Below are 24,633 nucleotides of genomic sequence, written 5' to 3'. Positions count from 1 at the left end.
GGAGTTACGAGCGATGCCGTACTTTCCGTCGCTGCAGTTCCACCGTCAGGCCGATCGGGACAAGGCCCGGTGACGTTGCAGACAGGGGAGGGTACTACGATCCCGCAGTGTTTCGGGTGTTTTCATCTTTGTTTGATTGTCTTTTTACATTACATTTTCACTATTTTTCAGCTTACGGCGCCACCTACTGGCCTGTCGCCGCGCCCCTTTTCACCTGGCCTCGGACTGAGCCCCTGCACAGGTGTGCCGATTTGGGTGAAGGGATCTCACTCCTTCCCGGAGTTATAGCCATTCGAGCCACCTCGGACACGCCACCTTAGCACGTTTTGAGGTCCCCTCGCCAAGGTGAATGGAAATTTCCTCTTTTTTTGGATGATTATTGACAGTCAGACTCCAGAGAAGCTTTCTGTGCTGATTTGGGTGGGACTGGGCCAAATACCTGGCGCTAGGTTGCAAAAGAAGGTTTTCGACAAAATCCAAAATACCCGAAAATTTCGTCAGAGCGACGAGCCAATCTGAGACCTGCGTCTCGTTCGGCTCGAGCCAAGGATTCCGATGACATAAGGCACGTGGCTCTGCGACCAACCGTTTGGGAGTTACGAGCGATGCCGTACTTTCCGTCGCTGCAGTTCCACCGTCAGGCCGATCGGGACAAGGCCCGGTGACGTTGCAGACAGGGGAGGGTACTACGATCCCGCAGTGTTTCGGGTGTTTTCATCTTTGTTTGATTGTCTTTTTACATTACATTTTCCCTATTTTTCAGCTTACGGCGCCACCTACTGGCCTGTCGCCGCGCCCCTTTCCTTTCACCTGGCCTCGGACTGAGCCCCTGCACAGGTGTGCCGATTTGGGTGAAGGGATCTCACTCCTTCCCGGAGTTATAGCCATTCGAGCCACCTCGGACACGCCACCTTAGCACGTTTTGAGGTCCCTCGCCAAGGTGAATGGAAATTTCCTCTTTTTTTGGATGATTATTGACAGTCAGACTCCAGAGAAGCTTTCTGTGCTGATTTGGGTGGGACTGGGCCAAATACCTGGCGCTAGGTTGCAAAAGAAGGTTTTCGACAAAATCCAAAATACCCGAAAATTTCGTCAGAGCGACGAGCCAATCTGAGACCTGCGTCTCGTTCGGCTCGAGCCAAGGATTCCGATGACATAAGGCACGTGGCTCTGCGACCAACCGTTTGGGAGTTACGAGCGATGCCGTACTTTCCGTCGCTGCAGTTCCACCGTCAGGCCGATCGGGACAAGGCCCGGTGACGTTGCAGACAGGGGAGGGTACTACGATCCCGCAGTGTTTCGGGTGTTTTCATCTTTGTTTGATTGTCTTTTTACATTACATTTTCACTATTTTTCAGCTTACGGCGCCACCTACTGGCCTGTCGCCGCGCCCCTTTTCACCTGGCCTCGGACTGAGCCCCTGCACAGGTGTGCCGATTTGGGTGAAGGGATCTCACTCCTTCCCGGAGTTATAGCCATTCGAGCCACCTCGGACACGCCACCTTAGCACGTTTTGAGGTCCCCTCGCCAAGGTGAATGGAAATTTCCTCTTTTTTTGGATGATTATTGACAGTCAGACTCCAGAGAAGCTTTCTGTGCTGATTTGGGTGGGACTGGGCCAAATACCTGGCGCTAGGTTGCAAAAGAAGGTTTTCGACAAAATCCAAAATACCCGAAAATTTCGTCAGAGCGACGAGCCAATCTGAGACCTGCGTCTCGTTCGGCTCGAGCCAAGGATTCCGATGACATAAGGCACGTGGCTCTGCGACCAACCGTTTGGGAGTTACGAGCGATGCCGTACTTTCCGTCGCTGCAGTTCCACCGTCAGGCCGATCGGGACAAGGCCCGGTGACGTTGCAGACAGGGGAGGGTACTACGATCCCGCAGTGTTTCGGGTGTTTTCATCTTTGTTTGATTGTCTTTTTACATTACATTTTCACTATTTTTCAGCTTACGGCGCCACCTACTGGCCTGTCGCCGCGCCCCTTTTCACCTGGCCTCGGACTGAGCCCCTGCACAGGTGTGCCGATTTGGGTGAAGGGATCTCACTCCTTCCCGGAGTTATAGCCATTCGAGCCACCTCGGACACGCCACCTTAGCACGTTTTGAGGTCCCCTCGCCAAGGTGAATGGAAATTTCCTCTTTTTTTGGATGATTATTGACAGTCAGACTCCAGAGAAGCTTTCTGTGCTGATTTGGGTGGGACTGGGCCAAATACCTGGCGCTAGGTTGCAAAAGAAGGTTTTCGACAAAATCCAAAATACCCGAAAATTTCGTCAGAGCGACGAGCCAATCTGAGACCTGCGTCTCGTTCGGCTCGAGCCAAGGATTCCGATGACATAAGGCACGTGGCTCTGCGACCAACCGTTTGGGAGTTACGAGCGATGCCGTACTTTCCGTCGCTGCAGTTCCACCGTCAGGCCGATCGGGACAAGGCCCGGTGACGTTGCAGACAGGGGAGGGTACTACGATCCCGCAGTGTTTCGGGTGTTTTCATCTTTGTTTGATTGTCTTTTTACATTACATTTTCACTATTTTTCAGCTTACGGCGCCACCTACTGGCCTGTCGCCGCGCCCCTTTTCACCTGGCCTCGGACTGAGCCCCTGCACAGGTGTGCCGATTTGGGTGAAGGGATCTCACTCCTTCCCGGAGTTATAGCCATTCGAGCCACCTCGGACACGCCACCTTAGCACGTTTTGAGGTCCCCTCGCCAAGGTGAATGGAAATTTCCTCTTTTTTTGGATGATTATTGACAGTCAGACTCCAGAGAAGCTTTCTGTGCTGATTTGGGTGGGACTGGGCCAAATACCTGGCGCTAGGTTGCAAAAGAAGGTTTTCGACAAAATCCAAAATACCCGAAAATTTCGTCAGAGCGACGAGCCAATCTGAGACCTGCGTCTCGTTCGGCTCGAGCCAAGGATTCCGATGACATAAGGCACGTGGCTCTGCGACCAACCGTTTGGGAGTTACGAGCGATGCCGTACTTTCCGTTCCGTCAGGCCGATCGGGACGAGGCCCGGTGACGTTGTAGACAGGGGAGGCTACCACCATCCCCCAGCGTTTTTAGGTCTCCCAAAACTTACCAAAGCCGAGATGGGCATCGCCGTGTCCGGCTTCCTCCCTGCTGCGTCTTAGCAGCATCGCTTCTCGGCCTTTTGGCTAAGATCAAGTGTAGTATCTGTTCTTATCAGTTTAATATCTGATACGTCCCCCATCCGGGGACTACATATTAAATGGATTTTTAGATCACGGAGCTGGAGCCGGGGCTTGCTCCGTCCACTCCATGCATCGGCCTGGTATTGCAGTGTCTCCAGGAACGGTGTGCTTTCCCTTTTTGGGGATTGCCATTTATTGTGTCGAATAGCAGAACAAGGAATGAGAGCTGCCATTGCAGATGCTGTGGTTTATTGCAAACTTTTTTTCTGATGTGTCCTCCTGGGGTCTTGGACTCTTCCACTAACGATGCACCCACCTGAGGTCTTGAAGTCTTTCACAGACGAGGTGGTGCATCGAATCAGGTGTGTTTGTTTAAAGAGAGTCATCTAAAACTGGCGTTGGGAAGCACCGGCCCATGAGCTTGGCAGTTTCCAGGCCAGTAACGGAAGGCACCCGTCCTTCCTTTCCTGGAGCGGGGGCGGAGGGCTAACCGTTGGTGAGGATGGTAGAGATGCAAATCAGACCTCTGGCTGACCGCCTGGGCCTTCATACTTACCTGGCAGGGGAGACACCATGATCAAGAAGGCGGTTCACCCAGGGCGAGGCTTGTCCATTGCACTCCGGCCATGCTGACCCCTGCGAATTCCCCAAATGCGGGAATCTCGACTGCATAATTTATGGTAGTGGGGGACTGCGTTCGCGCTCTCCCCTGAAATTGTTGGTGAAACAAAGCAGAAGAGGTTTTTACAGTTTTTTATTTATTTCCGTTTCAGAATGGGGAGTTCTGTCACATGCGAGATACGTGTTGTGCGCCTGTGAAACAAAGTCACTTACGCTCTTGAAAAATCAGACCCTGGTGGGTAGTTTAGTTCGAACATAGCGCAGACCTTACTTTGAAAGTAGATTGGACTGACTGCAGCCTAGCTGTATCTGTCTCCATGTTGTTTGTTTGTCCTTTTTTTCGATTCGTATTAATTTTGTTGTCGCTTACAGCGCCACCTAGTGGCCTGTCGCCGCGCCCTTTTTCACCTGGCCTCGGACTGAGCCCCTGCACAGGTGTGCCGATTTGGGTGAAGGGATCTCACTCCTTCCCGGAGTTATAGCCATTCGAGCCACCTCGGACACGCCACCTTAGCACGTTTTGAGGTCCCCTCGCCAAGGTGAATGGAAATTTCCTCTTTTTTTGGATGATTATTGACAGTCAGACTCCAGAGAAGCTTTCTGTGCTGATTTGGGTGGGACTGGGCCAAATACCTGGCGCTAGGTTGCAAAAGAAGGTTTTCGACAAAATCCAAAATACCCGAAAATTTCGTCAGAGCGACGAGCCAATCTGAGACCTGCGTCTCGTTCGGCTCGAGCCAAGGATTCCGATGACATAAGGCACGTGGCTCTGCGACCAACCGTTTGGGAGTTACGAGCGATGCCGTACTTTCCGTCGCTGCAGTTCCACCGTCAGGCCGATCGGGACAAGGCCCGGTGACGTTGCAGACAGGGGAGGGTACTACGATCCCGCAGTGTTTCGGGTGTTTTCATCTTTGTTTGATTGTCTTTTTACATTACATTTTCACTATTTTTCAGCTTACGGCGCCACCTACTGGCCTGTCGCCGCGCCCCTTTTCACCTGGCCTCGGACTGAGCCCCTGCACAGGTGTGCCGATTTGGGTGAAGGGATCTCACTCCTTCCCGGAGTTATAGCCATTCGAGCCACCTCGGACACGCCACCTTAGCACGTTTTGAGGTCCCCTCGCCAAGGTGAATGGAAATTTCCTCTTTTTTTGGATGATTATTGACAGTCAGACTCCAGAGAAGCTTTCTGTGCTGATTTGGGTGGGACTGGGCCAAATACCTGGCGCTAGGTTGCAAAAGAAGGTTTTCGACAAAATCCAAAATACCCGAAAATTTCGTCAGAGCGACGAGCCAATCTGAGACCTGCGTCTCGTTCGGCTCGAGCCAAGGATTCCGATGACATAAGGCACGTGGCTCTGCGACCAACCGTTTGGGAGTTACGAGCGATGCCGTACTTTCCGTCAGGCCGATCGGGACGAGGCCCGGTGACGTTGTAGACAGGGGAGGCTACCACCATCCCCCAGCGTTTTTAGGTCTCCCAAAACTTACCAAAGCCGAGATGGGCATCGCCGTGTCCGGCTTCCTCCCTGCTGCGTCTTAGCAGCATCGCTTCTCGGCCTTTTGGCTAAGATCAAGTGTAGTATCTGTTCTTATCAGTTTAATATCTGATACGTCCCCCATCCGGGGACTACATATTAAATGGATTTTTAGATCACGGAGCTGGAGCCGGGGCTTGCTCCGTCCACTCCATGCATCGGCCTGGTATTGCAGTGTCTCCAGGAACGGTGTGCTTTCCCTTTTTGGGGATTGCCATTTATTGTGTCGAATAGCAGAACAAGGAATGAGAGCTGCCATTGCAGATGCTGTGGTTTATTGCAAACTTTTTTTCTGATGTGTCCTCCTGGGGTCTTGGACTCTTCCACTAACGATGCACCCACCTGAGGTCTTGAAGTCTTTCACAGACGAGGTGGTGCATCGAATCAGGTGTGTTTGTTTAAAGAGAGTCATCTAAAACTGGCGTTGGGAAGCACCGGCCCATGAGCTTGGCAGTTTCCAGGCCAGTAACGGAAGGCACCCGTCCTTCCTTTCCTGGAGCGGGGGCGGAGGGCTAACCGTTGGTGAGGATGGTAGAGATGCAAATCAGACCTCTGGCTGACCGCCTGGGCCTTCATACTTACCTGGCAGGGGAGACACCATGATCAAGAAGGCGGTTCACCCAGGGCGAGGCTTGTCCATTGCACTCCGGCCATGCTGACCCCTGCGAATTCCCCAAATGCGGGAATCTCGACTGCATAATTTATGGTAGTGGGGGACTGCGTTCGCGCTCTCCCCTGAAATTGTTGGTGAAACAAAGCAGAAGAGGTTTTTACAGTTTTTTATTTATTTCCGTTTCAGAATGGGGAGTTCTGTCACATGCGAGATACGTGTTGTGCGCCTGTGAAACAAAGTCACTTACGCTCTTGAAAAATCAGACCCTGGTGGGTAGTTTAGTTCGAACATAGCGCAGACCTTACTTTGAAAGTAGATTGGACTGACTGCAGCCTAGCTGTATCTGTCTCCATGTTGTTTGTTTGTCCTTTTTTTCGATTCGTATTAATTTTGTTGTCGCTTACAGCGCCACCTAGTGGCCTGTCGCCGCGCCCTTTTTCACCTGGCCTCGGACTGAGCCCCTGCACAGGTGTGCCGATTTGGGTGAAGGGATCTCACTCCTTCCCGGAGTTATAGCCATTCGAGCCACCTCGGACACGCCACCTTAGCACGTTTTGAGGTCCCCTCGCCAAGGTGAATGGAAATTTCCTCTTTTTTTGGATGATTATTGACAGTCAGACTCCAGAGAAGCTTTCTGTGCTGATTTGGGTGGGACTGGGCCAAATACCTGGCGCTAGGTTGCAAAAGAAGGTTTTCGACAAAATCCAAAATACCCGAAAATTTCGTCAGAGCGACGAGCCAATCTGAGACCTGCGTCTCGTTCGGCTCGAGCCAAGGATTCCGATGACATAAGGCACGTGGCTCTGCGACCAACCGTTTGGGAGTTACGAGCGATGCCGTACTTTCCGTCGCTGCAGTTCCACCGTCAGGCCGATCGGGACAAGGCCCGGTGACGTTGCAGACAGGGGAGGGTACTACGATCCCGCAGTGTTTCGGGTGTTTTCATCTTTGTTTGATTGTCTTTTTACATTACATTTTCACTATTTTTCAGCTTACGGCGCCACCTACTGGCCTGTCGCCGCGCCCCTTTTCACCTGGCCTCGGACTGAGCCCCTGCACAGGTGTGCCGATTTGGGTGAAGGGATCTCACTCCTTCCCGGAGTTATAGCCATTCGAGCCACCTCGGACACGCCACCTTAGCACGTTTTGAGGTCCCCTCGCCAAGGTGAATGGAAATTTCCTCTTTTTTTGGATGATTATTGACAGTCAGACTCCAGAGAAGCTTTCTGTGCTGATTTGGGTGGGACTGGGCCAAATACCTGGCGCTAGGTTGCAAAAGAAGGTTTTCGACAAAATCCAAAATACCCGAAAATTTCGTCAGAGCGACGAGCCAATCTGAGACCTGCGTCTCGTTCGGCTCGAGCCAAGGATTCCGATGACATAAGGCACGTGGCTCTGCGACCAACCGTTTGGGAGTTACGAGCGATGCCGTACTTTCCGTCAGGCCGATCGGGACGAGGCCCGGTGACGTTGTAGACAGGGGAGGCTACCACCATCCCCCAGCGTTTTTAGGTCTCCCAAAACTTACCAAAGCCGAGATGGGCATCGCCGTGTCCGGCTTCCTCCCTGCTGCGTCTTAGCAGCATCGCTTCTCGGCCTTTTGGCTAAGATCAAGTGTAGTATCTGTTCTTATCAGTTTAATATCTGATACGTCCCCCATCCGGGGACTACATATTAAATGGATTTTTAGATCACGGAGCTGGAGCCGGGGCTTGCTCCGTCCACTCCATGCATCGGCCTGGTATTGCAGTGTCTCCAGGAACGGTGTGCTTTCCCTTTTTGGGGATTGCCATTTATTGTGTCGAATAGCAGAACAAGGAATGAGAGCTGCCATTGCAGATGCTGTGGTTTATTGCAAACTTTTTTTCTGATGTGTCCTCCTGGGGTCTTGGACTCTTCCACTAACGATGCACCCACCTGAGGTCTTGAAGTCTTTCACAGACGAGGTGGTGCATCGAATCAGGTGTGTTTGTTTAAAGAGAGTCATCTAAAACTGGCGTTGGGAAGCACCGGCCCATGAGCTTGGCAGTTTCCAGGCCAGTAACGGAAGGCACCCGTCCTTCCTTTCCTGGAGCGGGGGCGGAGGGCTAACCGTTGGTGAGGATGGTAGAGATGCAAATCAGACCTCTGGCTGACCGCCTGGGCCTTCATACTTACCTGGCAGGGGAGACACCATGATCAAGAAGGCGGTTCACCCAGGGCGAGGCTTGTCCATTGCACTCCGGCCATGCTGACCCCTGCGAATTCCCCAAATGCGGGAATCTCGACTGCATAATTTATGGTAGTGGGGGACTGCGTTCGCGCTCTCCCCTGAAATTGTTGGTGAAACAAAGCAGAAGAGGTTTTTACAGTTTTTTATTTATTTCCGTTTCAGAATGGGGAGTTCTGTCACATGCGAGATACGTGTTGTGCGCCTGTGAAACAAAGTCACTTACGCTCTTGAAAAATCAGACCCTGGTGGGTAGTTTAGTTCGAACATAGCGCAGACCTTACTTTGAAAGTAGATTGGACTGACTGCAGCCTAGCTGTATCTGTCTCCATGTTGTTTGTTTGTCCTTTTTTTCGATTCGTATTAATTTTGTTGTCGCTTACAGCGCCACCTAGTGGCCTGTCGCCGCGCCCTTTTTCACCTGGCCTCGGACTGAGCCCCTGCACAGGTGTGCCGATTTGGGTGAAGGGATCTCACTCCTTCCCGGAGTTATAGCCATTCGAGCCACCTCGGACACGCCACCTTAGCACGTTTTGAGGTCCCCTCGCCAAGGTGAATGGAAATTTCCTCTTTTTTTGGATGATTATTGACAGTCAGACTCCAGAGAAGCTTTCTGTGCTGATTTGGGTGGGACTGGGCCAAATACCTGGCGCTAGGTTGCAAAAGAAGGTTTTCGACAAAATCCAAAATACCCGAAAATTTCGTCAGAGCGACGAGCCAATCTGAGACCTGCGTCTCGTTCGGCTCGAGCCAAGGATTCCGATGACATAAGGCACGTGGCTCTGCGACCAACCGTTTGGGAGTTACGAGCGATGCCGTACTTTCCGTCGCTGCAGTTCCACCGTCAGGCCGATCGGGACAAGGCCCGGTGACGTTGCAGACAGGGGAGGGTACTACGATCCCGCAGTGTTTCGGGTGTTTTCATCTTTGTTTGATTGTCTTTTTACATTACATTTTCCCTATTTTTCAGCTTACGGCGCCACCTACTGGCCTGTCGCCGCGCCCCTTTTCACCTGGCCTCGGACTGAGCCCCTGCACAGGTGTGCCGATTTGGGTGAAGGGATCTCACTCCTTCCCGGAGTTATAGCCATTCGAGCCACCTCGGACACGCCACCTTAGCACGTTTTGAGGTCCCCTCGCCAAGGTGAATGGAAATTTCCTCTTTTTTTGGATGATTATTGACAGTCAGACTCCAGAGAAGCTTTCTGTGCTGATTTGGGTGGGACTGGGCCAAATACCTGGCGCTAGGTTGCAAAAGAAGGTTTTCGACAAAATCCAAAATACCCGAAAATTTCGTCAGAGCGACGAGCCAATCTGAGACCTGCGTCTCGTTCGGCTCGAGCCAAGGATTCCGATGACATAAGGCACGTGGCTCTGCGACCAACCGTTTGGGAGTTACGAGCGATGCCGTACTTTCCGTCAGGCCGATCGGGACGAGGCCCGGTGACGTTGTAGACAGGGGAGGCTACCACCATCCCCCAGCGTTTTTAGGTCTCCCAAAACTTACCAAAGCCGAGATGGGCATCGCCGTGTCCGGCTTCCTCCCTGCTGCGTCTTAGCAGCATCGCTTCTCGGCCTTTTGGCTAAGATCAAGTGTAGTATCTGTTCTTATCAGTTTAATATCTGATACGTCCCCCATCCGGGGACTACATATTAAATGGATTTTTAGATCACGGAGCTGGAGCCGGGGCTTGCTCCGTCCACTCCATGCATCGGCCTGGTATTGCAGTGTCTCCAGGAACGGTGTGCTTTCCCTTTTTGGGGATTGCCATTTATTGTGTCGAATAGCAGAACAAGGAATGAGAGCTGCCATTGCAGATGCTGTGGTTTATTGCAAACTTTTTTTCTGATGTGTCCTCCTGGGGTCTTGGACTCTTCCACTAACGATGCACCCACCTGAGGTCTTGAAGTCTTTCACAGACGAGGTGGTGCATCGAATCAGGTGTGTTTGTTTAAAGAGAGTCATCTAAAACTGGCGTTGGGAAGCACCGGCCCATGAGCTTGGCAGTTTCCAGGCCAGTAACGGAAGGCACCCGTCCTTCCTTTCCTGGAGCGGGGGCGGAGGGCTAACCGTTGGTGAGGATGGTAGAGATGCAAATCAGACCTCTGGCTGACCGCCTGGGCCTTCATACTTACCTGGCAGGGGAGACACCATGATCAAGAAGGCGGTTCACCCAGGGCGAGGCTTGTCCATTGCACTCCGGCCATGCTGACCCCTGCGAATTCCCCAAATGCGGGAATCTCGACTGCATAATTTATGGTAGTGGGGGACTGCGTTCGCGCTCTCCCCTGAAATTGTTGGTGAAACAAAGCAGAAGAGGTTTTTACAGTTTTTTATTTATTTCCGTTTCAGAATGGGGAGTTCTGTCACATGCGAGATACGTGTTGTGCGCCTGTGAAACAAAGTCACTTACGCTCTTGAAAAATCAGACCCTGGTGGGTAGTTTAGTTCGAACATAGCGCAGACCTTACTTTGAAAGTAGATTGGACTGACTGCAGCCTAGCTGTATCTGTCTCCATGTTGTTTGTTTGTCCTTTTTTTCGATTCGTATTAATTTTGTTGTCGCTTACAGCGCCACCTAGTGGCCTGTCGCCGCGCCCTTTTTCACCTGGCCTCGGACTGAGCCCCTGCACAGGTGTGCCGATTTGGGTGAAGGGATCTCACTCCTTCCCGGAGTTATAGCCATTCGAGCCACCTCGGACACGCCACCTTAGCACGTTTTGAGGTCCCCTCGCCAAGGTGAATGGAAATTTCCTCTTTTTTTGGATGATTATTGACAGTCAGACTCCAGAGAAGCTTTCTGTGCTGATTTGGGTGGGACTGGGCCAAATACCTGGCGCTAGGTTGCAAAAGAAGGTTTTCGACAAAATCCAAAATACCCGAAAATTTCGTCAGAGCGACGAGCCAATCTGAGACCTGCGTCTCGTTCGGCTCGAGCCAAGGATTCCGATGACATAAGGCACGTGGCTCTGCGACCAACCGTTTGGGAGTTACGAGCGATGCCGTACTTTCCGTCGCTGCAGTTCCACCGTCAGGCCGATCGGGACAAGGCCCGGTGACGTTGCAGACAGGGGAGGGTACTACGATCCCGCAGTGTTTCGGGTGTTTTCATCTTTGTTTGATTGTCTTTTTACATTACATTTTCCCTATTTTTCAGCTTACGGCGCCACCTACTGGCCTGTCGCCGCGCCCCTTTTCACCTGGCCTCGGACTGAGCCCCTGCACAGGTGTGCCGATTTGGGTGAAGGGATCTCACTCCTTCCCGGAGTTATAGCCATTCGAGCCACCTCGGACACGCCACCTTAGCACGTTTTGAGGTCCCCTCGCCAAGGTGAATGGAAATTTCCTCTTTTTTTGGATGATTATTGACAGTCAGACTCCAGAGAAGCTTTCTGTGCTGATTTGGGTGGGACTGGGCCAAATACCTGGCGCTAGGTTGCAAAAGAAGGTTTTCGACAAAATCCAAAATACCCGAAAATTTCGTCAGAGCGACGAGCCAATCTGAGACCTGCGTCTCGTTCGGCTCGAGCCAAGGATTCCGATGACATAAGGCACGTGGCTCTGCGACCAACCGTTTGGGAGTTACGAGCGATGCCGTACTTTCCGTCGCTGCAGTTCCACCGTCAGGCCGATCGGGACAAGGCCCGGTGACGTTGCAGACAGGGGAGGGTACTACGATCCCGCAGTGTTTCGGGTGTTTTCATCTTTGTTTGATTGTCTTTTTACATTACATTTTCACTATTTTTCAGCTTACGGCGCCACCTACTGGCCTGTCGCCGCGCCCCTTTTCACCTGGCCTCGGACTGAGCCCCTGCACAGGTGTGCCGATTTGGGTGAAGGGATCTCACTCCTTCCCGGAGTTATAGCCATTCGAGCCACCTCGGACACGCCACCTTAGCACGTTTTGAGGTCCCCTCGCCAAGGTGAATGGAAATTTCCTCTTTTTTTGGATGATTATTGACAGTCAGACTCCAGAGAAGCTTTCTGTGCTGATTTGGGTGGGACTGGGCCAAATACCTGGCGCTAGGTTGCAAAAGAAGGTTTTCGACAAAATCCAAAATACCCGAAAATTTCGTCAGAGCGACGAGCCAATCTGAGACCTGCGTCTCGTTCGGCTCGAGCCAAGGATTCCGATGACATAAGGCACGTGGCTCTGCGACCAACCGTTTGGGAGTTACGAGCGATGCCGTACTTTCCGTCAGGCCGATCGGGACGAGGCCCGGTGACGTTGTAGACAGGGGAGGCTACCACCATCCCCCAGCGTTTTTAGGTCTCCCAAAACTTACCAAAGCCGAGATGGGCATCGCCGTGTCCGGCTTCCTCCCTGCTGCGTCTTAGCAGCATCGCTTCTCGGCCTTTTGGCTAAGATCAAGTGTAGTATCTGTTCTTATCAGTTTAATATCTGATACGTCCCCCATCCGGGGACTACATATTAAATGGATTTTTAGATCACGGAGCTGGAGCCGGGGCTTGCTCCGTCCACTCCATGCATCGGCCTGGTATTGCAGTGTCTCCAGGAACGGTGTGCTTTCCCTTTTTGGGGATTGCCATTTATTGTGTCGAATAGCAGAACAAGGAATGAGAGCTGCCATTGCAGATGCTGTGGTTTATTGCAAACTTTTTTTCTGATGTGTCCTCCTGGGGTCTTGGACTCTTCCACTAACGATGCACCCACCTGAGGTCTTGAAGTCTTTCACAGACGAGGTGGTGCATCGAATCAGGTGTGTTTGTTTAAAGAGAGTCATCTAAAACTGGCGTTGGGAAGCACCGGCCCATGAGCTTGGCAGTTTCCAGGCCAGTAACGGAAGGCACCCGTCCTTCCTTTCCTGGAGCGGGGGCGGAGGGCTAACCGTTGGTGAGGATGGTAGAGATGCAAATCAGACCTCTGGCTGACCGCCTGGGCCTTCATACTTACCTGGCAGGGGAGACACCATGATCAAGAAGGCGGTTCACCCAGGGCGAGGCTTGTCCATTGCACTCCGGCCATGCTGACCCCTGCGAATTCCCCAAATGCGGGAATCTCGACTGCATAATTTATGGTAGTGGGGGACTGCGTTCGCGCTCTCCCCTGAAATTGTTGGTGAAACAAAGCAGAAGAGGTTTTTACAGTTTTTTATTTATTTCCGTTTCAGAATGGGGAGTTCTGTCACATGCGAGATACGTGTTGTGCGCCTGTGAAACAAAGTCACTTACGCTCTTGAAAAATCAGACCCTGGTGGGTAGTTTAGTTCGAACATAGCGCAGACCTTACTTTGAAAGTAGATTGGACTGACTGCAGCCTAGCTGTATCTGTCTCCATGTTGTTTGTTTGTCCTTTTTTTCGATTCGTATTAATTTTGTTGTCGCTTACAGCGCCACCTAGTGGCCTGTCGCCGCGCCCTTTTTCACCTGGCCTCGGACTGAGCCCCTGCACAGGTGTGCCGATTTGGGTGAAGGGATCTCACTCCTTCCCGGAGTTATAGCCATTCGAGCCACCTCGGACACGCCACCTTAGCACGTTTTGAGGTCCCCTCGCCAAGGTGAATGGAAATTTCCTCTTTTTTTGGATGATTATTGACAGTCAGACTCCAGAGAAGCTTTCTGTGCTGATTTGGGTGGGACTGGGCCAAATACCTGGCGCTAGGTTGCAAAAGAAGGTTTTCGACAAAATCCAAAATACCCGAAAATTTCGTCAGAGCGACGAGCCAATCTGAGACCTGCGTCTCGTTCGGCTCGAGCCAAGGATTCCGATGACATAAGGCACGTGGCTCTGCGACCAACCGTTTGGGAGTTACGAGCGATGCCGTACTTTCCGTCGCTGCAGTTCCACCGTCAGGCCGATCGGGACAAGGCCCGGTGACGTTGCAGACAGGGGAGGGTACTACGATCCCGCAGTGTTTCGGGTGTTTTCATCTTTGTTTGATTGTCTTTTTACATTACATTTTCCCTATTTTTCAGCTTACGGCGCCACCTACTGGCCTGTCGCCGCGCCCCTTTTCACCTGGCCTCGGACTGAGCCCCTGCACAGGTGTGCCGATTTGGGTGAAGGGATCTCACTCCTTCCCGGAGTTATAGCCATTCGAGCCACCTCGGACACGCCACCTTAGCACGTTTTGAGGTCCCCTCGCCAAGGTGAATGGAAATTTCCTCTTTTTTTGGATGATTATTGACAGTCAGACTCCAGAGAAGCTTTCTGTGCTGATTTGGGTGGGACTGGGCCAAATACCTGGCGCTAGGTTGCAAAAGAAGGTTTTCGACAAAATCCAAAATACCCGAAAATTTCGTCAGAGCGACGAGCCAATCTGAGACCTGCGTCTCGTTCGGCTCGAGCCAAGGATTCCGATGACATAAGGCACGTGGCTCTGCGACCAACCGTTTGGGAGTTACGAGCGATGCCGTACTTTCCGTCGCTGCAGTTCCACCGTCAGGCCGATCGGGACAAGGCCCGGTGACGTTGCAGACAGGGGAGGGTACTACGATCCCGCAGTGTTTCGGGTGTTTTCATCTTTGTTTGATTGTCTTTTTACATTACATTTTCCCTATTTTTCAGCTTACGGCGCCACCTACTGGCCTGTCGCCGCGCCCCTTTTCACCTGGCCTCGGACTGAGCCCCTGCACAGGTGTGCCGATTTGGGTGAAGGGATCTCACTCCTTCCCGGAGTTATAGCCATTCGAGCCACCTCGGACACGCCACCTTAGCACGTTTTGAGGTCCCCTCGCCAAGGTGAATGGAAATTTCCTCTTTTTTTGGATGATTATTGACAGTCAGACTCCAGAGAAGCTTTCTGTGCTGATTTGGGTGGGACTGGGCCAAATACCTGGCGCTAGGTTGCAAAAGAAGGTTTTCGACAAAATCCAAAATACCCGAAAATTTCGTCAGAGCGACGAGCCAATCTGAGACCTGCGTCTCGTTCGGCTCGAGCCAAGGATTCCGATGACATAAGGCACGTGGCTCTGCGACCAACCGTTTGGGAGTTACGAGCGATGCCGTACTTTCCGTCAGGCCGATCGGGACGAGGCCCGGTGACGTTGTAGACAGGGGAGGCTACCACCATCCCCCAGCGTTTTTAGGTCTCCCAAAACTTACCAAAGCCGAGATGGGCATCGCCGTGTCCGGCTTCCTCCCTGCTGCGTCTTAGCAGCATCGCTTCTCGGCCTTTTGGCTAAGATCAAGTGTAGTATCTGTTCTTATCAGTTTAATATCTGATACGTCCCCCATCCGGGGACTACATATTAAATGGATTTTTAGATCACGGAGCTGGAGCCGGGGCTTGCTCCGTCCACTCCATGCATCGGCCTGGTATTGCAGTGTCTCCAGGAACGGTGTGCTTTCCCTTTTTGGGGATTGCCATTTATTGTGTCGAATAGCAGAACAAGGAATGAGAGCTGCCATTGCAGATGCTGTGGTTTATTGCAAACTTTTTTTCTGATGTGTCCTCCTGGGGTCTTGGACTCTTCCACTAACGATGCACCCACCTGAGGTCTTGAAGTCTTTCACAGACGAGGTGGTGCATCGAATCAGGTGTGTTTGTTTAAAGAGAGTCATCTAAAACTGGCGTTGGGAAGCACCGGCCCATGAGCTTGGCAGTTTCCAGGCCAGTAACGGAAGGCACCCGTCCTTCCTTTCCTGGAGCGGGGGCGGAGGGCTAACCGTTGGTGAGGATGGTAGAGATGCAAATCAGACCTCTGGCTGACCGCCTGGGCCTTCATACTTACCTGGCAGGGGAGACACCATGATCAAGAAGGCGGTTCACCCAGGGCGAGGCTTGTCCATTGCACTCCGGCCATGCTGACCCCTGCGAATTCCCCAAATGCGGGAATCTCGACTGCATAATTTATGGTAGTGGGGGACTGCGTTCGCGCTCTCCCCTGAAATTGTTGGTGAAACAAAGCAGAAGAGGTTTTTACAGTTTTTTATTTATTTCCGTTTCAGAATGGGGAGTTCTGTCACATGCGAGATACGTGTTGTGCGCCTGTGAAACAAAGTCACTTACGCTCTTGAAAAATCAGACCCTGGTGGGTAGTTTAGTTCGAACATAGCGCAGACCTTACTTTGAAAGTAGATTGGACTGACTGCAGCCTAGCTGTATCTGTCTCCATGTTGTTTGTTTGTCCTTTTTTTCGATTCGTATTAATTTTGTTGTCGCTTACAGCGCCACCTAGTGGCCTGTCGCCGCGCCCTTTTTCACCTGGCCTCGGACTGAGCCCCTGCACAGGTGTGCCGATTTGGGTGAAGGGATCTCACTCCTTCCCGGAGTTATAGCCATTCGAGCCACCTCGGACACGCCACCTTAGCACGTTTTGAGGTCCCCTCGCCAAGGTGAATGGAAATTTCCTCTTTTTTTGGATGATTATTGACAGTCAGACTCCAGAGAAGCTTTCTGTGCTGATTTGGGTGGGACTGGGCCAAATACCTGGCGCTAGGTTGCAAAAGAAGGTTTTCGACAAAATCCAAAATACCCGAAAATTTCGTCAGAGCGACGAGCCAATCTGAGACCTGCGTCTCGTTCGGCTCGAGCCAAGGATTCCGATGACATAAGGCACGTGGCTCTGCGACCAACCGTTTGGGAGTTACGAGCGATGCCGTACTTTCCGTCGCTGCAGTTCCACCGTCAGGCCGATCGGGACAAGGCCCGGTGACGTTGCAGACAGGGGAGGGTACTACGATCCCGCAGTGTTTCGGGTGTTTTCATCTTTGTTTGATTGTCTTTTTACATTACATTTTCCCTATTTTTCAGCTTACGGCGCCACCTACTGGCCTGTCGCCGCGCCCCTTTTCACCTGGCCTCGGACTGAGCCCCTGCACAGGTGTGCCGATTTGGGTGAAGGGATCTCACTCCTTCCCGGAGTTATAGCCATTCGAGCCACCTCGGACACGCCACCTTAGCACGTTTTGAGGTCCCCTCGCCAAGGTGAATGGAAATTTCCTCTTTTTTTGGATGATTATTGACAGTCAGACTCCAGAGAAGCTTTCTGTGCTGATTTGGGTGGGACTGGGCCAAATACCTGGCGCTAGGTTGCAAAAGAAGGTTTTCGACAAAATCCAAAATACCCGAAAATTTCGTCAGAGCGACGAGCCAATCTGAGACCTGCGTCTCGTTCGGCTCGAGCCAAGGATTCCGATGACATAAGGCACGTGGCTCTGCGACCAACCGTTTGGGAGTTACGAGCGATGCCGTACTTTCCGTCGCTGCAGTTCCACCGTCAGGCCGATCGGGACAAGGCCCGGTGACGTTGCAGACAGGGGAGGGTACTACGATCCCGCAGTGTTTCGGGTGTTTTCATCTTTGTTTGATTGTCTTTTTACATTACATTTTCCCTATTTTTCAGCTTACGGCGCCACCTACTGGCCTGTCGCCGCGCCCCTTTTCACCTGGCCTCGGACTGAGCCCCTGCACAGGTGTGCCGATTTGGGTGAAGGGATCTCACTCCTTCCCGGAGTTATAGCCATTCGAGCCACCTCGGACACGCCACCTTAGCACGTTTTGAGGTCCCCTCGCCAAGGTGAATGGAAATTTCCTCTTTTTTTGGATGATTATTGACAGTCAGACTCCAGAGAAGCTTTCTGTGCTGATTTGGGTGGGACTGGGCCAAATACCTGGCGCTAGGTTGCAAAAGAAGGTTTTCGACAAAATCCAAAATACCCGAAAATTTCGTCAGAGCGACGAGCCAATCTGAGACCTGCGTCTCGTTCGGCTCGAGCCAAGGATTCCGATGACATAAGGCACGTGGCTCTGCGACCAACCGTTTGGGAGTTACGAGCGATGCCGTACTTTCCGTCGCTGCAGTTCCACCGTCAGGCCGATCGGGACAAGGCCCGGTGACGTTGCAGACAGGGGAGGGTACTACGATCCCGCAGTGTTTCGGGTGTTTTCATCTTTGTTTGATTGTCTTTTTACATTACATTTTCCCTATTTTTCAGCTTACGGCGCCACCTACTGGCCTGTCGCCGCGCCCCTTTTCACCTGGCCTCGGACTGAGCCCCTGCACAGGTGTGCCGATTTGGGTGAAGGGATCTCACTCCTTCCCGGAGTTATAGCCATTCGAGCCACCTCGGACACGCCACCTTAGCACGTTTTGAGGTCCCCTCGCCAAGGTGAATGGAAATTTCCTCTTTTTTTGGATGATTATTGACAGTCAGACTCCAGAGAAGCTTTCTGTGCTGATTTGGGTGGGACTGGGCCAAATACCTGGCGCTAGGTTGCAAAAGAAGGTTTTCGACAAAATCCAAAATACCCGAAAATTTCGTCAGAGCGACGAGCCAATCTGAGACCTGCGTCTCGTTCGGCTCGAGCCAAGGATTCCGATGACATAAGGCACGTGGCTCTGCGACCAACCGTTTGGGAGTTACGAGCGATGCCGTACTTTCCGTCAGGCCGATCGGGACGAGGCCCGGTGACGTTGTAGACAGGGGAGGCTACCACCATCCCCCAGCGTTTTTAGGTCTCCCAAAACTTACCAAAGCCGAGATGGGCATCGCCGTGTCCGGCTTCCTCCCTGCTGCGTCTTAGCAGCATCGCTTCTCGGCCTTTTGGCTAAGATCAAGTGTAGTATCTGTTCTTATCAGTTTAATATCTGATACGTCCCCCATCCGGGGACTACATATTAAATGGATTTTTAGATCACGGAGCTGGAGCCGGGGCTTGCTCCGTCCACTCCATGCATCGGCCTGGTATTGCAGTGTCTCCAGGAACGGTGTGCTTTCCCTTTTTGGGGATTGCCATTTATTGTGTCGAATAGCAGAACAAGGAATGAGAGCTGCCATTGCAGATGCTGTGGTTTATTGCAAACTTTTTTTCTGATGTGTCCTCCTGGGGTCTTGGACTCTTCCACTAACGATGCACCCACCTGAGGTCTTGAAGTCTTTCACAGACGAGGTGGTGCATCGAATCAGGTGTGTTTGTTTAAAGAGAGTCATCTAAAACTGGCGTTGGGAAGCACCGGCCCATGAGCTTGGCAGTTTCCAGGCCAGTAACGGAAGGCACCCGTCCTTCCTTTCCTGGAGCGGGGGCGGAGGGCTAACCGTTGGTGAGGATGGTAGAGATGCAAATCAGACCTCTGGCTGACCGCCTGGGCCTTCATACTTACCTGGCAGGGGAGACACCATGATCAAGAAGGCGGTTCACCCAGGGCGAGGCTTGTCCATTGCACTCCGGCCATGCTGACCCCTGCGAATTCCCCAAATGCGGGAATCTCGACTGCATAATTTATGGTAGTGGGGGACTGCGTTCGCGCTCTCCCCTGAAATTGTTGGTGAAACAAAGCAGAAGAGGTTTTTACAGTTTTTTATTTATTTCCGTTTCAGAATGGGGAGTTCTGTCACATGCGAGATACGTGTTGTGCGCCTGTGAAACAAAGTCACTTACGCTCTTGAAAAATCAGACCCTGGTGGGTAGTTTAGTTCGAACATAGCGCAGACCTTACTTTGAAAGTAGATTGGACTGACTGCAGCCTAGCTGTATCTGTCTCCATGTTGTTTGTTTGTCCTTTTTTTCGATTCGTATTAATTTTGTTGTCGCTTACAGCGCCACCTAGTGGCCTGTCGCCGCGCCCTTTTTCACCTGGCCTCGGACTGAGCCCCTGCACAGGTGTGCCGATTTGGGTGAAGGGATCTCACTCCTTCCCGGAGTTATAGCCATTCGAGCCACCTCGGACACGCCACCTTAGCACGTTTTGAGGTCCCCTCGCCAAGGTGAATGGAAATTTCCTCTTTTTTTGGATGATTATTGACAGTCAGACTCCAGAGAAGCTTTCTGTGCTGATTTGGGTGGGACTGGGCCAAATACCTGGCGCTAGGTTGCAAAAGAAGGTTTTCGACAAAATCCAAAATACCCGAAAATTTCGTCAGAGCGACGAGCCAATCTGAGACCTGCGTCTCGTTCGGCTCGAGCCAAGGATTCCGATGACATAAGGCACGTGGCTCTGCGACCAACCGTTTGGGAGTTACGAGCGATGCCGTACTTTCCGTCGCTGCAGTTCCACCGTCAGGCCGATCGGGACAAGGCCCGGTGACGTTGCAGACAGGGGAGGGTACTACGATCCCGCAGTGTTTCGGGTGTTTTCATCTTTGTTTGATTGTCTTTTTACATTACATTTTCCCTATTTTTCAGCTTACGGCGCCACCTACTGGCCTGTCGCCGCGCCCCTTTTCACCTGGCCTCGGACTGAGCCCCTGCACAGGTGTGCCGATTTGGGTGAAGGGATCTCACTCCTTCCCGGAGTTATAGCCATTCGAGCCACCTCGGACACGCCACCTTAGCACGTTTTGAGGTCCCCTCGCCAAGGTGAATGGAAATTTCCTCTTTTTTTGGATGATTATTGACAGTCAGACTCCAGAGAAGCTTTCTGTGCTGATTTGGGTGGGACTGGGCCAAATACCTGGCGCTAGGTTGCAAAAGAAGGTTTTCGACAAAATCCAAAATACCCGAAAATTTCGTCAGAGCGACGAGCCAATCTGAGACCTGCGTCTCGTTCGGCTCGAGCCAAGGATTCCGATGACATAAGGCACGTGGCTCTGCGACCAACCGTTTGGGAGTTACGAGCGATGCCGTACTTTCCGTCAGGCCGATCGGGACGAGGCCCGGTGACGTTGTAGACAGGGGAGGCTACCACCATCCCCCAGCGTTTTTAGGTCTCCCAAAACTTACCAAAGCCGAGATGGGCATCGCCGTGTCCGGCTTCCTCCCTGCTGCGTCTTAGCAGCATCGCTTCTCGGCCTTTTGGCTAAGATCAAGTGTCTGGCTTAAAGGAAGAGACTGCGATCGCCTCTTGGAGGTTTTTAGGTTGTGCTCTACCATAGCACGTCCTACACCTCCCGAGAGGTATATTGTATTGCATCTGGCATACTTTTTTTACTATTTGTTGTCTTTCATATTGTGTTGTGCTTGTTTTTTAGGAGGAGTTTTTTTATTGAGAAACTGGTCTTAAGGTAAGTTATTTCCTGTTTTACGTTGTTTTTATTGCTGTGGTAATTTTTTAGTTTGTTTGATTCCTTTTAGCTGTCGGTGCCTCCAACATGTCGGCTGCTCGTGCCGGCATGCGGAGGCACCACAGCACTAGGTTCCTTTTTTTAGAAAAAGATGGAAAGTTAATGGAAATGTCAAGGTTGGATTTTTCGAGGAAACTTATGCAAAAACTTCTAGGTTTTAATCCTGCTGATTTAAATTGCATTCTAACCCTGCCTTTTAACAAAGGCTTCGATGTGAGTTTTAAAAATGCAGCACTGTTAAATGAGTTCTGGCAGCGCTTTGACACACACAAGACCCAGTTTTCCATGTTTAAAGTTGAGAAACTAACTGATAACACACAAAAAATGGTTATCGTTAGAATGTTCAATGAGACTGTGAATGGAGAAGACATTTGCACATGGCTGGGTAGATTTTGCACTGTAAGGGGCCAGGCTATGAAGGTTTATGATGAAGACGGTATTTGGAATTGTTCCTGGAGGGTCCCCATTAAGCAATGGGAAGACCCACAGGGCTTCCAAGGTCTGAGGCATTTACCACAAATGATAGTTCTGGGAGAAAACAGGGGCTACATCCACTACCAGGGAATGCCCAAACTCTGCCGGCGATGTGGGGAGTTTGGGCATCTTGTTGAAGCATGCCAGAAACTCTTTTGTAACAAGTGTAGAGAAATTGGACATTCCTTTGAAGAATGTCCAAATGGCAGAAAGTGTAATCTTTGTGGAGACTTGTCTCATCTCTACAGAGATTGCCCCAAATCGTTTGCCAACAAAGTTAAATCAGACAAAATGGCGGTTGAGGAGCGAGTACAACAGGCCAATGAGGAGGTGGAGCTAAATTCAAATCTCCCGCCAAACCCTGGGGTTGGTGGAGAGAAAATGGATAACAGAGGTAAGGAGAGAGGGGGGGCGGAGCAAACTTCAAATTTCCCGCCAAACCACACTATTGGAGCAGACGGAAATGAGGAGATGGAACTCCACCAATCCCTAATAGAGAAAGAAAAGGAGTCAAATGAACAGAGCAAGGAGGAGGATAGTGAACAAGAACAGGAAAAGGTAGTGGAGGAGAAACAAGAGATAGAGGTAAGTAATGATCTTCCAGGAGTTATATTGAGAGGGAAAAAAAGGATTGCCCGATCTCCCATTGAGGAGAAGAATGAGAAAAGAGATAGAGTGGGATTGCAATCAGATTCCTTCTCATCAGGGGATTTGAACCGGCTTTTCCCACTCAGTTCCCCAAATGAAATATCTTTCTTGTCAATAGAACTCCAAACATCAACCCCTAAGGCTAGCTCAAGGGGGAAACAGCTTCAATCTCCGGATTCCCCAAATAGGGGAAAAGAAGAAGAGCTGGTTTCACAAGATACAGATATCTTTTTTAATTGAAATTTTAGTTATTTATGTCTTCTAAAATGTTGTATTTATCATTTTTAACTGTTTTTATCATGACACTCACACTCTCCACCTTAAATGTAAGAAGTGTGAGGTCACAGTTGAGAGCTCAAATGGTTTTATCCTTTTTACAAACCCAAAATAGCGATATCCTGCTTTTACAAGAATGTGCTTTACCTTTTATGTCCAATTATAGGAGATGGGAAGAACAATGGCCCCATGTATCTGTGTGGAGTGGATCAAATTTTAACAGAGCCGATGGAGTAGCCATTTTAATAAAGAATCCTCAGCTCTTGGTGAAGGGTAGCACAGTGGTGAGAGATGGGAGAGCTCTTTTAATAAATCTGTCCTTCTTAGGACATGATTTTAATATTTTAAATATGTATGCTTTTACAGATAAAAATGAAAGGAACGACCTTTTAGAAGACGTGCAGTCCCACCTTTTAGGAAAGACCCCATTTATTTTAGCAGGGGATTTTAATTGCATTTTAAGTAAAAATGATAGAAAAGGGGAGAGAGAGGATTTTAAAATGGATAAAACGTCAATTTTACTACAGAACATTATAAAGGATTTTAAATTGACTGACTGTTTTAGAACCATGCATCCTGGGGAAAAAGGATTCACCTGGTTTAGTGGTGATGGCACTAAAGCCTCCCGTATAGACTATATCTTTACGCGAGACCTTACACCAGTGGATGCTAAACTAATGCCCGTTTTCTTTTCAGACCACGCTATGCTTTCTTGCACCCTTTCTTTTCCCACAGGTGTGACGACAGGTGGAGGGATATGGAAACTGAACTGCTCCCTGCTGGAAGACCCAGAGATCACAACATACTACAGGGAGCAGTACAGCCAATGGCAGACTTTACAAGACTTTTATGATTCACGAGCACAGTGGTGGGAGATGGTAAAGGCAAAGACCAAGACTTTTTTTAGATGGGCAGGGAAAAAGAAAAAATTAAAAGAAAAAAGACGAATGGTGGGACTGCAAAAGAGGCTACAACGTTACTTTTATCTTCTTAGCCAGGGTTTTGATTTTAACGAAGAAATTAAGGAAGTTAAGAAAGACATGTCAGAATTAGCGGAGGTTAAAAGTAGAGGTGTTCTCTTCAGGAGCAAAGAAAGGGAAATAGAGGAAGGCGAGAAATGCAGCAGATACTTTTTTAAGAAAGTTATTGATGGAGGTAGAGCAATATTTAAATTAAGAAATAAAGAAGGAGAAACAATGACAGACACAAAGGATATTTTATCAGTAATAGAAAGCTTTTATGAAGAACTCTATGAAGAAAAGGCAAGTGACAACAGCATTTTGAGCGAAATTTTAACAAGCATAGAGAAAACAATAAATGGAAATACCAGTCTGACAAAGGATTTTAACATTTCTGAGATAGACAAAAGTATTCAAAAATTCAAAAAAGGGAAAACTCCTGGAGTTGATGGACTCCCTCTTGAATTTTATTTGACCTTTTGGGACATTTTAAGACAAGACTTACTGGCTGTTTTTAATGACTTTGACAAGATCGACCAGCTCCCTGACAGTTTTAGGATGGGAATAATGACCCTACTACACAAAAAAGATGACAAGACAGATTTAAAAAACTGGCGTCCTATAACCCTTTTAAACTTTGATTGTAAACTTTTTAGTAAACTTTTAACAACACGAATGTCAACAGTTTTAGCAGATCTGATCCACCCGGATCAAGCCTGCGCCGTCCCTGGGAGAAAGATCACAGACAGCCTCGTACTGATAAGAGACGCCATCTGTTATGCGAGAGACAGAAATATTCGGCTGATAGTTTTAAATTTAGACTTTGAAAAAGCATTCGACCGAGTCTCGCACCACTACTTGTTTCAAGTTTTGGAAAAAATGGGGTTTCCCAGGAGGTTCTTAGCTTGGGTGGGATTGCTGTATAAAGACATAACCAGCAAAATCCTAGTTAACGGGAATCTCTCAAAAGCGATAAATATATGCAGCGGCGTCCGTCAGGGCTGTCCGTTATCTCCTCTCCTGTATGTGGCTTGCATCGAACCCCTAGCGCAGGTATTGAGAAGGGATACATGGATCAGTGGACTGACTATACCCGGGACTGGAGGACTGACTGCAAAGACTGTTTTATATATGGATGATGTCAACCTTTTATGTACTGACGTTTTA

General features: G+C 50.3%; 14 non-coding genes across 14 annotated transcripts; all 14 read left to right on the top strand.

The window, feature by feature from the left end:
* The first annotated feature begins 3,140 nt into the window (after positions 1–3,140).
* On the top strand, positions 3,141–3,331 carry LOC113100896 (U2 spliceosomal RNA). The gene has a single exon (XR_003289827.1). It is a non-coding gene; the product is annotated as a U2 spliceosomal RNA (small nuclear RNA).
* A 374-nt stretch (positions 3,332–3,705) lies between these two features.
* On the top strand, positions 3,706–3,869 carry LOC113100881 (U1 spliceosomal RNA). Its single transcript, XR_003289813.1, has one exon. It is a non-coding gene; the product is annotated as a U1 spliceosomal RNA (small nuclear RNA).
* A 1,459-nt stretch (positions 3,870–5,328) lies between these two features.
* On the top strand, positions 5,329–5,519 carry LOC113100895 (U2 spliceosomal RNA). Its single transcript, XR_003289826.1, has one exon. It is a non-coding gene; the product is annotated as a U2 spliceosomal RNA (small nuclear RNA).
* Positions 5,520–5,893: 374 nt separating this feature from the next.
* LOC113100880 (U1 spliceosomal RNA) lies at positions 5,894–6,057 on the top strand. The gene has a single exon (XR_003289812.1). It is a non-coding gene; the product is annotated as a U1 spliceosomal RNA (small nuclear RNA).
* A 1,459-nt stretch (positions 6,058–7,516) lies between these two features.
* LOC113100894 (U2 spliceosomal RNA) lies at positions 7,517–7,707 on the top strand. The gene has a single exon (XR_003289825.1). It is a non-coding gene; the product is annotated as a U2 spliceosomal RNA (small nuclear RNA).
* A 374-nt stretch (positions 7,708–8,081) lies between these two features.
* Positions 8,082–8,245, top strand: LOC113100907 (U1 spliceosomal RNA). The gene has a single exon (XR_003289834.1). It is a non-coding gene; the product is annotated as a U1 spliceosomal RNA (small nuclear RNA).
* A 1,459-nt stretch (positions 8,246–9,704) lies between these two features.
* On the top strand, positions 9,705–9,895 carry LOC113100893 (U2 spliceosomal RNA). The gene has a single exon (XR_003289824.1). It is a non-coding gene; the product is annotated as a U2 spliceosomal RNA (small nuclear RNA).
* Positions 9,896–10,269: 374 nt separating this feature from the next.
* On the top strand, positions 10,270–10,433 carry LOC113100906 (U1 spliceosomal RNA). The gene has a single exon (XR_003289833.1). It is a non-coding gene; the product is annotated as a U1 spliceosomal RNA (small nuclear RNA).
* A 2,051-nt stretch (positions 10,434–12,484) lies between these two features.
* Positions 12,485–12,675, top strand: LOC113100891 (U2 spliceosomal RNA). Its single transcript, XR_003289823.1, has one exon. It is a non-coding gene; the product is annotated as a U2 spliceosomal RNA (small nuclear RNA).
* Positions 12,676–13,049: 374 nt separating this feature from the next.
* LOC113100902 (U1 spliceosomal RNA) lies at positions 13,050–13,213 on the top strand. The gene has a single exon (XR_003289832.1). It is a non-coding gene; the product is annotated as a U1 spliceosomal RNA (small nuclear RNA).
* Positions 13,214–15,264: 2,051 nt separating this feature from the next.
* Positions 15,265–15,455, top strand: LOC113100889 (U2 spliceosomal RNA). The gene has a single exon (XR_003289821.1). It is a non-coding gene; the product is annotated as a U2 spliceosomal RNA (small nuclear RNA).
* A 374-nt stretch (positions 15,456–15,829) lies between these two features.
* LOC113100890 (U1 spliceosomal RNA) lies at positions 15,830–15,993 on the top strand. Its single transcript, XR_003289822.1, has one exon. It is a non-coding gene; the product is annotated as a U1 spliceosomal RNA (small nuclear RNA).
* A 2,643-nt stretch (positions 15,994–18,636) lies between these two features.
* Positions 18,637–18,827, top strand: LOC113100888 (U2 spliceosomal RNA). The gene has a single exon (XR_003289820.1). It is a non-coding gene; the product is annotated as a U2 spliceosomal RNA (small nuclear RNA).
* Positions 18,828–19,201: 374 nt separating this feature from the next.
* LOC113100879 (U1 spliceosomal RNA) lies at positions 19,202–19,365 on the top strand. The gene has a single exon (XR_003289811.1). It is a non-coding gene; the product is annotated as a U1 spliceosomal RNA (small nuclear RNA).
* The last annotated feature ends 5,268 nt before the right edge of the window (positions 19,366–24,633 follow it).

The sequence above is a fragment of the Carassius auratus genome, unplaced genomic scaffold (genome assembly GCF_003368295.1).
Source record: "Carassius auratus strain Wakin unplaced genomic scaffold, ASM336829v1 scaf_tig00217397, whole genome shotgun sequence".
Lineage (NCBI taxonomy): Eukaryota > Metazoa > Chordata > Actinopteri > Cypriniformes > Cyprinidae > Carassius > Carassius auratus.
Note: the sequence above shows the minus strand (reverse complement) of the source record. Positions and strands in the feature narration are given on the sequence as shown.